The sequence below is a fragment of the Sinohyriopsis cumingii genome, chromosome 19, assembly GCF_028554795.1.
Source record: "Sinohyriopsis cumingii isolate HCF-2022 chromosome 19, ASM2855479v2, whole genome shotgun sequence".
Classification (NCBI taxonomy): Eukaryota; Metazoa; Mollusca; class Bivalvia; order Unionida; family Unionidae; genus Sinohyriopsis; species Sinohyriopsis cumingii.
In genome coordinates, this window is record NC_142979.1 from 43,627,794 (window position 1) to 43,641,199 (window position 13,406).

Genomic DNA, 13,406 nt, shown 5'->3' on the forward strand with positions numbered 1-13,406 from the left:
TTAAGACAGACGTCACGAAACTTCTCGACATGAAAATGTATTCAGTTCCACATGGTGTGCATCAAATTAGATTTTATTCAATCAAAATTAAAGGCGATGTCATAATATTCCGTCTTGAATTAACAAGTCTGTTTTAAGTCATACCTTATTGCTGAATAGTCAACAAGCTTTTTATATATATAGGGTAAAGATGGAGTTGAGTATGCATCAATGGCTTAAAACGTTTATGAAAGCAGAACTAAAAGGGGAAAAAATAAGGCGCATTTTGTGCTACACATTTAAAGTACCGGCCGCAATTCCCGCCCCTGTAGTCCCGAAAATATCTCAGCCAAAATATAGATTTTGTATTCTGCTCAATTTGTTATGTTTTATAAAAGTAATCATCTGCAAATTTGCTATAATGATGTACGATTCTTGAATATTTTCAGATTATTTTACACGAGTACCCTGTTATATAAAGAGATTTGATATTTTTATTTATAGTTTTGAGCTAAAGTTTGAATTATGGTTTCCAACAGATGATGGGGCCGATAACATTTTGGATTTCTGAATGTCTATACATGGTGGGGCTTTATTCCTGGGAACCCCAATGGCGTTCTCTTCAAAGATAATTGTCCACAAGTAATTTTACAAAAGATTACAGTGCCTTATTTTCTTGACCACGTGGTGGAGGTAAAAATAAACAACTGTACGTGTACTTTGCTTCCTTTAGTGAAGCGATTCCATAGACATCCTCTGAGTTTATTTCTGGTTTATTGTGGATCTCTAAACCAGAATTGAAATTCTGTATTAAGAGTCCATTTGCATGTAATTTTAACCAAAATGGCATTTACACTTTACTCATGACTCTGCAAATAAAACCGTATGTTTTCAGTAAAATAATAAGGAAAACAAAAGGTAGAGACTCCCAGTAGTCCTTGCAGATTGTGGGTTGTATTTGTAAGATAATTGTAGACACATCACGAAATTAGATCCAGTTTATATTGTGACTCAAAAGAAAATAATTATAAAAACTTTGAAGAATTCAGAACAGTGCGGCTTTTATAACAGTGCAGTATAAGAATCCCGATCAGCTCCCATAACAGTGGAGTGTAAGAATCCCGACCAGTTCACATAACGGTGCAATATAAAACTCCCGATCAGTTCTCATAACAGTGAAATATAAGAATCCCGATCAGTTCTCATAGCTTGCGTATAAGAATCCCGATCTACTATCATGGCTTGAGTATTGTGCAAATGAATGCGTAGTTGCACAAGGGAGGTAAGTACAGAGTTGCATATAACGATCAGGATGCAAGTACTGCAGAGTTATATCAAGAGATTAAATCTGAGCCCGCAAGTAAGTTAATAAGTAGTTACCTTTGCACGTGGCTAGTGCAAGTAAGGCTCAATTCGAAAACGTTTGGCAATTTCGAATATAATGCTGTCTGTAATAATGTATTGCATGCCTCAATAATCAATAAATTATCATATTGGACAACTCTACAAGACACCATTACACTTCGTCTTTATCCTTCCCTTAAACGTAAAATTACATTTCACGTATGCTAGATTGATAGAATTTCATATTATATAAATCCAAGGTTAGTACCTGGTACTACAAGTTTCATAGTGCCAGACTAGGATCCGAATTCTTTAAGGTATCTCAAATGTAGTGAATAAAATATGTTAAAGGAATTTAGTTATTTCAAAGTAATTGTTCAAAATGTGCAAACTGAGTTGTATAAACAATTCACTTGAAACATAGAAAAACTAGACTTATCAGCAATTCACTGCATTAAAAATACAATTTAAAATGGAATACTCATCAAATAGTACTGTAAGAGACTCAGATAAAGTTGGCACGTGTAAAAGCTCCAGAGCAACTGTTGCGCCTGACTCCTGAGGGATTCTAAGATGTTCCTGCAACTAGCTGTACCATTTTGGCAGGTCAACTTCCCATGTTTGCAAGAACAAAAAGAAGAAAATTTAAAAAAAAAGCAACCTAATACTACAAGACTGGTGATAATGCTAGTATCAATTTTTGAAAACAAATATCAAATTTGTGGCTTTTCAACTCCACATGTGTAACATTACAACGCCAGATGATACTTTTAGAAATCAATGGAGTTGTGCACATTATAAGGTTGGAACTATGTGAACCACGCTGAATGTTTTAGATAGACATGTTAGGATGCCGCAAAAGACACAGTAAACGGTGCGCTGTAAGTTTCGTTAATTTTTGTATGGAAAGTGCCCGAATCAATCTGTACTCTGCTGAAGTCTTGGGTCAAAGTCATGTTGTTTAACTTCTCACTGTGACTGTTTTCTGAAATTAAAATGACATGTTAGATTGGTGGCATATGTATAGACCATTATAAACTAAATGTTTGAAAATCGAAAGTAATATATGCCTTCTGTTAGATATAAATGCATAATATTAAATTAATCATCATAAGAATTACAGTCTGTACATACATAATGCATATAGTGTAAATATTAAGAAACTGAATAACCAATTATGATAATTCATTTAAAACACATTGTATGAATCTTCAAAGGTTTGTGTAGTTCATTAGTAGATGGATGAGAAGTAACACAACTTACCTATGACATTGTTGAGTTAACTCTCTTTTTTTACTATGTTTATTAATTTACAATCTATAGTAGGTGTGTGTTTAGAATATTTCAATATGTCAGATGTAGGCTATAGAGGTAATTAGGACATGTCTTGGGGACAGTCCATGACATTTGGGAAATGACACAAATTCTTAAGTTCTGATAGGACATATGTTTTCGTGAAGTTCCATCGGACCAAGATAGATTGCCAAAAATGAGAATATTTTCTACAGTAAAGATACAAATAAAATGTAACCAAAGCTTTTTGTGGAAAGCAAAGTTGTCAGATTTAATGAAGGCATGCATATTAATTCTGTGAAAAAATGATAGCTTTTACACAGAAAAAACTACCCTATCTCTTCGTTTAGATTCATTTTAGACAATCATTCTAGGGCTCATGTATGCTTAAAGTTCACAGGTATTATAACATATTGGCATAATTCTAGTTGCCCCTTAACCATCTCGATTTAGAGATATGTACAGCTGTAACAAACATACAAAAATAATTAAACCAAATCGACTATTCATTTATAGACCAAGGTACGCCTTTTATCTCCAATGCTTGTCTAACTGTGACCGGCGGTCACCAAACAAGCCAATCCATTTTCAAGCCTGACTCAATGTAAACGTAAAACATATTGCAGATTTTGTTGCTGTATACATTTTCAAACTGAAGGCTTGTGCTTTCAAAAAATATTCTCTGAGACCTAAGGACTGCATTGAGGATGGTGAAGCTACTGCATTCAAGGAGTTGGGGATGTAATTGTAGATCTTTTGGCGATGATACAAATAAATGTACCAGTGGCTAGCTAGGCACCTGTATCAATACAAGTATGAATCTGCAGTATTATTACCAATGAATCTGCAGTAGTATTACCAATGGAGGTGCAAGTGACAATGGCGTTGCAACAGGGACGTTGCTCTGAGGCTGCAATTGACAAGGTGCATTATTAAAGAAAGCAAACCACTGCGGCAGACAAAATCTGCAGCAGCCGTACAAGCTAAAGGGCGAAATGAAAATAATGTGTCCGCTGGAAGTTATAAATCATAATAATGCTGTTCATCATTGCAGCAGCAATACACCGATTGATGTCACCTCCAAACACACAGACACTCACAAAGTAGGTGGTGGGATGGTGGTTTATTGGATAAGGAAACGTAGACAAGTACATGCGTTGCACGGTAAATAATGATATGTGATTCCCATTCAAGAAAACAACCAACCCCGCCTTTATATATTAGGTAAAGGCCAATGACATCCTGCGATGTCTCATATAAGTATTTGAACCATTGTAAACTATATAGTTGTGAGTATTATGTTAACAACGTCAAGACCAATTTACTTCCATTAATGCATGAAACCTACCGCATATTGTGTTGAAATTCGAACATCACTGTCGTTCATGACATGTTCCTAGACATCCCCAAACTTAACCTGTACTGCACACATCGACATCACACCCTTAGATCAATCGTCCGTATGATACATTGTTAACGCATACAGCCATTGTACCATGCATATTACTTTAAAAGTTGTTAACGTCACAAAGCTAGAACTAAATTCGTTTTCTAAATCACGCATCTTGACAGATAGACTCTTCAGTATGCTTCGCAACAGAACAAAAGGATGTCACGAGTTTAATACAGACCACATGTACGTTTTTGTTATCCACGAGGTACTACTTGATTTAAGCGCCACGACACGGTAGCTTTGGCCCATGGTACAAACATTCTCTACCTGTAAAAATTCTCTTCTGAGAGCTGCGGGATTTGCCGTCATTTTCGAATTGAAATGTCTTTTATTAAGAAACGTGTTTTGATCAACATTTAAAAGAATATTTGCCAATACATATGCATGTGAAAGCTATTTAATACAAATGCTTAGAATCATGAAATAACTGAAGCTGAAGAAAGAAGCTTGCAAAAGTCTGCAAAAATCTCAGAAACGGTTCTAATCATGAAAAAAGGATATTAAAATATAATTTAAAACCAAAGACAAATAATACCTATGTAATATGATTTTTAAAAATACCGAGACTTTACTCAGAATATGCCCAAAACATAGTTACGGATCAAGGCAAACCACAAAATATTGATATACATAACACATAATCATGGAGTAAAGTCAACACACAACACAAATTAAATATGCAAAACACCTCCTCTAATAATCAAAAAGAAAAGTATATACAACACAGTTTTCTATTATATATTAATGCAATATAGGTATGATAATATAATAATTAAAATTACATAAATGTCTCATGAATGACACAAAATATACATACAGCAATATAGTACTTATATACACTTGAAAGTGTATCTGCAATCAGATTAACTTTTCTCTTTAACTGACTTGATGTCAATATTGTATTCCTGCATTATTTAACTCGATCTTAACAGTCTCTGAGTATTGTTTTTTCATTTTGTTAATGAAAGTAGATGGGATGTGTTCGCTGAATACGATAGCAGGAGAAGGAGCTGAACTAATATACACTTCAAATTGCTTTAAAAGGAAATATTAAAGCCAAACATGTCTTCTGAAATGTGGAACAATTTCTTTGGTGCTTGTTTAGTTCTTAAAAATGTACACATAAGTTTTTTTGAACGATTTTTGTTCTCTTTAATCAATAACCCGCTAAGTCAAACATCACTCGCTTCAACAGACATTTTAAATAATTCGCTAAAAGAGCTGGTTCACTCTTAAGTATCGCCTTTGATTTATCAAAAGCCTCTTGTGATTTATCAAACCAATGAAACTTGGTTTTCTTATACTCAAAATATTTTTTAGAGGTTCAGAAATTTTGGAAAAATTGGATCAACGTTTCCGATCATATCTAGCCATACGCAAAATCACATCAATATTACCGCATGTAATACTTATCATTTCAAATTCTGGCCTTTACGCTTATCGTTTTAAATTCTGGACTTTAACTGAGGGGAGTTTCATAAATTTTGGGAAGAAATACACTTTGAAAAGAGTATATGTCCTCAAGATACTGCATCTTTTTCAGAATTGTTAACCACACAAATAAATGCAAATAATTGTACCAGTATAGTTTGAGGTAACTAAAAGAAAATTACTTAGTAGAGATATTTGGGTTCACATGCTTATTTTTGTTTTATTTTGCTAAATGATAATAGTGTTTCAAACAATGTTTGCAAGTCTATCCTTTTGTCACGGTGTCGGTTTATATTTACCATTCGTATAATCACTATTAGGAGTAACGTCATCGTTGTCATCGTCATCACCACCATCATCACGATCTGCTTCTTCTTCATATTTTCTTCTGAATGCATCTTCCATATATGGAATTCACCAATTCTTGAATCCTCAGTACAAATAAAATAGGAGAAGAACTTATTTCACGATATATTTCTTTATTCTACGTCATACTGTAACATAATAAAACCACAATCCGTGCGGCCTGAAATATTTGAAAATACTGTTACGTCTTTATGCCCTTAAACTAAGTAACAGAAAAGAGCAAAAATCAACAAACTTTGTAAATTTCAGAGAATAATTTATTACCTAAGAATGCAAAGTAACAATTAAAGAAGGACTTATAATAGTTTGAATTAAATCTCATAAGGTCCAAAACGTTACATCACCAGTCCTAATGAATAAAGTTCTGGATAAATTTCAGTGGTGTTCCAAAAAAAGCATAAACACTGAAAGTATTGATGTGCCTGTGGTGGCGTGTGACGTGGAGATGTGACAGCAATCTTTTGATGAATCACAATAATATAATCTAAGATGTATTTGTCTGAATTCGCTATGATTCCAAATTAATGTTTTTGACGAAGAATATAGAGCACTGTGAGATTCAAGTGAATAATAATTTGAATAAATAAATCAAAAACTGAACACAACAATATAAATGATTATGTTTCAGATGTTATTGGAGGAATGACTAATCTTTCAAGTAAACAAAATTATACAAAACTTAAGACACAAAAGTAGAGTCTGGATGTAGGTCCAAAGTTCTTTTTTTTAATAGAAAATTCTAAGCTGTTGACAGATAAACTTTGTTCCTAAAATTATAATAAAGAACGTGGTAAACATAATGTCGTAAACTCAGAATTAGACACTAATCCTAACATTTAACCTACACTCAGAGAGAATTATAAGATATGTATTATTTTGTTTACAGAATGACTGGCTTTAGTTAGGTACGCAGTTAACTATTATAAAAGGTCAGTTACAATTTATAACTTACAACACATAATGATGGAGAAAAAGCTAACAAAAAATACAAATTATCTATACATGACGACACATCTTCTCTTTTTCCAAAAATCCGTTTTAGTATAAACATGCATACATTTATTTGCTTTTCTCAAATTAATAGAAAATATTGAAAAAAGACACATAGCTTGCTTAAATGGTCAGAACAGGTAAGCCGGTTGTTATTTGTTGTTTCTTGTTCATGTTTTTTAATGCTTTTCTTCACCAATCCTTACTTTCTCTCTCTCTCTCCCGTGATTTCTTGCATTAATAACAACGTTTTGACATAAAAGACACATATTATCAATTAAACGTTTGTGTAAAAGCATACATTTAAATTTTTTCACCAGGGTGGAGGAGAACTTACCCATCGAGCGGGTACTTTGAAGTCTGTTTTGAGAGTTACTTGGACAGCTCCAAACGTGATGGTTGGAAATATCAAAATTTTGAAAGCAGCCGTGGAATATTTTAGAATAGTATATATAAATACACATTATTTGGCTAGCAGATTTAACTCCTCCCCTCTATTTCACTCCCCCCCCCCCAGCATTCGTAGTTTAAGAGCAAAAGATATGCAATACATAGTTCTAATGTACTGTTACGAGTCAATACTCTTAAAATAAGGAACAAAAACGAGTGAAGACAATAAGCTTTATATAATTTAACAAGTAAATTATTTCCCTAGAATACAAAAGCGAAAAATGAGTAAAAAGAATGTACGCAATTGCGAATTGAATCCAAAAATAATCCAAGGATTAAAGACACAAGTCCTATTAATAAAAAGTCCTGAATGAAACTCAGTTCAATTCCCATAAAGATCCCAAACTGAAGGCGATGACGAATTACTTCTGTACCAACAGTCTCATGTTGAATCACAGAACTATTGGTCCAGGTTTGAATTCAATATATATTCCAATTAATGTCTTTATCCAAGAGTTTTGTCAGAGCACTTTTGTATTTCCAGAGAAAATAATCACTTGAATTCAATAATTTGTAGGTAACAAAAATTAAGCCCACACTGGTCACAATATAATACAACTTAAAGTTTTAGGTTTTAAAGCTCAACTTATAAAATCATCATAGTCGCAAGATAAGATACTTCTCTGCTTGACCCCAGGTCATAATTAGCATTTTCTAAAACAACCATCACCTAACGAAAAATATCCTATGAAATGATCTAATGAGCTTGTGTACACACAACACAATAGTCTATAAAATTCACTTTGGAATATCCGAAACCCTGACCCAAATCAACATATTTACCTGAATAATAATTTGGTTAATTAGCTCACACACAATAGAGAATAATGAAACTAGTATTAGTTGTTTACATAAACGAAATTCAAAAAAATAAAAACGTCAACCAAGTCAAGCAGATATGAATTCAATTTTGGACAAGATCAAGTTCAGCAAACGATGTAACATTACAATACCATGTAATGAAATAAATTTTTTTTAAGAACTAACATACGAACAATTAATTTAAATATAATTGACAATACCTTTGAGTGTATTACAACTGATTATTATTCATTTGTTTGCGTGTCTTTGGAGTTTCAGCTCCCATTAATGTCATTGTGGTTATTACTCTTAAGATAAGTTTGCATTTCCCATGTAATTATGAAATGTCCACTTCATTCCGTCATTTTATCTCCCTTGATATGCAGCTGTTTATACTAATATTTTCAACATTTAACTGCTTGTATGTAAGTTCGAATGAATCATATTTTTAAATTTATGTCAATTAGTCCTGTTTAATGGCCTTTTCGGAATATCACGTGCTTGTTTAATCCGTGAAAACATCATGTATAATGTCATTTTGAGAAACAATATAACATTTTATAAATGTTTTGGAAACAGGAGTGAGAAAGGATCATCAAATTTTATGCTTTCATATTTTACGATTTATTCGATTAAATAGTAATAAATTCTGATTCGTGCAAACGTTTAAGCTTTATTTTACAAGACCATATATGCAAAACTCTCTAAAACACTTTTCAGCGCGTAACTAGTATAGTTCATGCGATTCTTATTTACTTGTTTATTAGGCAGCGTTAGGACTGACAAATCCGGTAGGAGAATATAAGGATGGGGTTGTTAGATGTAAATTTTCCCTTCTAACCAAGGGCCTGAGTGATTTGCATCTCTTAGAGCTCGATAGGGACTGGTATAAATTCTGTACGCATAGTGAATCGCCGGAACAGTTAGCAAGTAAAATTTTCCAATTATTTGACATGTTTAAATTAAATATTATTGATGTGGTTTATTGTTAACCAACTATATTTTAACCTTACAGACAAATGTTGGCGTGCATGCATTTGTAGGGTTTGCGCGTTGTTTTTCACTTACTGTCCACGTTAACAGATCAGTATCTTTATAGGCTTTCGTAATGTAGCAGTAAGTACCGTTGTTGACACAAAATGGAAAATACTATAAAATGCAAATTACTGAGCATGGAATAATTTGCTAGATTATTCTAATAAATATATCATTTTCTCAGGCATCCATTTAGAAAAGGATCTATCAACTTTCATGGTGCAAATTTAGCCTGATCGACAAGAGGACTTACCAATAGGGAATATATTATCATCCCAACCCATCAGCATATTTCATCAAGAAAAAAGAACCCATTGTATACCATGTTTTTACTTTCCCTGTGTGAATTAGTGTTAATATTTAGTTTATACTGATTTTTAAAAAATCTTGATGGCCATGGGGGACTAATGCAGCTATCATCTGCGCGTTTCATATCAAATCGAAGTCTTCAATGTAAAAGGAGACCCTGCTCGCCGTGCATTTAATATTGTACAACTGATATTGTATACTATATACTAATGATTGGCAAAAAACTGCGTCTATAATTTTGGAAAACATCACTTGTACCTTTTTGTAGGAAAGCTTTATTGTGATGCGTTGAGAACAAGAGCTTTTCTATCACTTTTTATGAGTGACCTGCTACTCTAAGCTAAGCAATTATCCAAAAACATGTTGTGAAAGTTCAGTCATAGAACTATTTATATGCGTTCTTTCATATTCGTTTTGCTTTTGAGGGAGAATAACCATTGGACCTCCGATGTCTAAATTGTTTGATTTTTGCCTAATGTTCTTAAATCATATAATGATGTAATTCAAAAGAATCCGCTTCAAGCGGTCTTTTTACACGAGTGGTTTATATATTTGCGTATGATTTCGTGCTCTACTTATCTTCTAGGCAATCAAACAGTGATGTTGTCAGACACTGTTCTGAGTTCGGCTTCGGAAAACGTAAATCAGGAATAACACATCACAATCGCCAACAATATATCCAAGATGGGTAAAATCTTCCTCGGGTATAAACATCACCTCTTAATTTCGGACATGGCTTTATTTCGGAAGAAAAACTTCCATGTAGTTTGTCATTCAGGTTGGTTAAGCATGTAAGAGTTGTTACAATGTGAAAATATGTTTGCTCGAATTTTAGGTTCTTTGATGAAAATATCCTGTTCACGGGGATAGGAATAGTTTATGCACGGTACTTAAGAATGTCTGGGCAACAAGGACTTTTCTTCAACAGAATATATGGTTCCAGGTTAGAAACTTTCAAAATGTGTCAAGTGAACCTAGAATACTTTCCTTTATAACCAATTTTAGAACGAAAAATAATTTGGACCAATCAGAACAATTTAAGTTACGGGATTATTTAAAATTTCTTATTATAGCTATGAATAAGACATGAATATGGCAGACCATAAAGATTAATTATTGCTAGATGAAAATGCTGTATCCAGGCAAAAGAAAATAACAGACACAACAGTTTTAGCCACTGTACCAACCTATATACGTTGTATTCAATACCTGTATAGTTAACCATTCTTCTTGTTCCGTCCATAGGAATGTGTCTGTTATAAAATAATGCATACACTTGGTAATTTGCTTCACCAGTGTTCAGATCAATCAAAATGTATGCTGGTACTGAGTAATCAAGACTTTGATACGATAATTGTAGTTCAAAGAATTTTGCTAATGCTCATTTTGTATTTTTTAAAATGCACATGTCATGTATATGGTAGCTGCTCTCGAAGCAGAAGACTATAGTAATGTGAGAGTATTTCTTTCCTTCCCTAGTTTATATTTATTGTCAATAATGTGTTTAATGTGTCATCAAACTATACCCCATGCGCGCACACACACACACACACACACACACACACGAACGCAGGCACACACACACACACATCCAAGCTACAAAACAAGAATCTTATACTTCAAAACTTTATAAAGGGGACAGTTTTATTCTTCAAAATATTTTAAAGGGGAGATAAGGTAAAATTTCGAAACTTATAAAAGGGAGATAAACCATCTTCACATAAATGTCGCTATCTGTTCTGTGAGCGAAAAAATAAGGCAATGCCAACTACTTTCCCCGAAAATGGAGCTTCAGTTTTCTTTTCTTTGCCTTTTTTATAATAAAAAGGAAATTATTCAAAGAAGGAACACTCGGCCCAATGATTTCTTTGACTTAACTTTAGAACTGAGACGGATTAATACTTAATATAAAGCAAACAAATGTAGCCGGTCATTTCGATGTCGCTGCATACAATAATTTCTTCGGTGCTTTTAAAGGCGTAATTTTAGGTTAGAAATAAAGAGAATATTGGGATGTGATTTAAACTTCAATAAAGGTATTACATTATATATTTTTTCTTAGCTGTATCGCAGTGTTTGAGGAATTGTCTAACTGAAGGCAGCATCCCCAATAACTACTGAAAAAATCCTATACTGAGGATTAATTGCATCTTTGGAAGGAACTACATGCTTCCAAACACAGGGTTTCAAACAACGATGAAGCTAAGATAGACTTTGTTGATTACACACCGTAGGGCATCATAATGTGTAGCCTATCCTTATTTATGTTACATATGATGTGTTACGAAAACACCTGCGGCTCATTAGGCTGGTGTAATGTCTTTGTAGGGAGCTAAATAAGAGGGATACAAGCATCTCCAGGATCATCCCGTACTGGGATTCATTATCACTGCCCTTGTCATAATAAACGCGAGTCGTTTTTACTAAAATTAGTCTCATGATGGTTCACATGCATTTACTTTCATTTATATTATACACATGTTCATACTTGTATTCATACTGGACATAAATTTATACTGTACATACGTTCATACTGTTCATATACATACAATGATTAGTGTACTTGCATTCATCCTATACATAAATTTATACTTTTCATACGTTTATACTGTACATGTACATACATTGATTAGTGTACTTGTATTCATACTACCTATACACACATTTATACTGTACAATCGTTCATACTGTACATACGTTCAAACTGTACATGTACATACATTGATTAGTGTGCTTGTATTCACCCAATACATATATTTATACTGTACATTCGTCCACACTATACATATTCATACATTGATTGCTGTGCTTGTATCAATACTGTACAAGAAAGACAGTATTGTAAACAAGTTTCTTATTAAAAAAAGACAAATGGAGTTTCTGCCATACTTTATACCATTTTTTGTTTATTTTTGAAAAATAGCTCTTTTAACATAAATGATATTGTTTTCATTTCATTATTTATTTAGGATAACCTTAACACAGTGCTGTCCAACCCGGGGCCCACGGGCAACATGCGGCCCGCTTACTGATTTTAAATGGGCCGCCAGAACTCGAGCAGCTATTCAGTGGTTGCTTTTCAGTTTTCTGCTGCGGCCCTCGGCTTCAATAAAAACATTTTTCAGTGGCCCATGATGTCAAAAAGGTTAGACAGCACTGCCTAACACAATGCTTTATAATTTTTCAAGCCGATAATGGCCCTGTTCAGACCCCATCCAGGCATGTTTTCAAGTGGGCTCATAGGGCAGTGTAAATGACGGCATATATTCTCTAAGATAAAGCATCAACAATAGCATTACTGCTATAATAATAACCACATCTAGTACTACTACTATTAATACCACGACTACTGATGCTGCTGTTACTACTACCAACAACAACAACATAAAAAGTAACGTTACCTCTACGCGTAAATTGTCTAGTCCTCATGGAAGTTCGACATTGAGATAGCTTTGTCTTCTGTGTGTGTATTCAACCGTACTCCCGTCCACAATCTAGATTATGGTCAATGATAACTTTTACAAACTGATTTTATATAAATTAAAAGGAGCTTCGAAAAAAGGGTCATTTTATTTGAGAAAGCGACGAACAATAACAACAATAATTACAACAACAACAACAACAACAACAACAACAATAATAATAATAATAATAATAATAATAATAATAATAATAATCTAAAACCACAGTTGATATAGAGAACATTATATAAACCTTGCCCCGTATCACTATTATCCGTACGATCATAATTTAATACCTTTGCGAACATGATACAGTTTAGATATATGTTAGGTAATGTTACCTTACGCATTAATGTTGAATGTTGTTCAGAGAAAAAGCCTATAAAATACAAATATACTCAAAGGGAGTTTTGAGTAATATATATAGTCTAGTCTATTAACATTACAAGTATTATCCTTTGGTCACGTGATCTTTTTCTAACCTCCATCATGGC

At 33.4% G+C, this 13,406-nt stretch overlaps 1 long non-coding RNA gene across 1 annotated transcript; it reads right to left on the reverse strand.

Annotated features, from left to right (window-relative positions):
• Positions 1–898: 898 nt before the first annotated feature.
• LOC149775590 (uncharacterized) lies at positions 899–8,329 on the reverse strand. Its single transcript, XR_016416459.1, has 2 exons — positions 5,800–8,329; positions 899–2,308 (listed from the first exon to the last, which is right to left on the reverse strand). It is a non-coding gene; the product is annotated as an uncharacterized LOC149775590 (long non-coding RNA).
• Between the last annotated feature and the right edge of the window lie 5,077 nt (positions 8,330–13,406).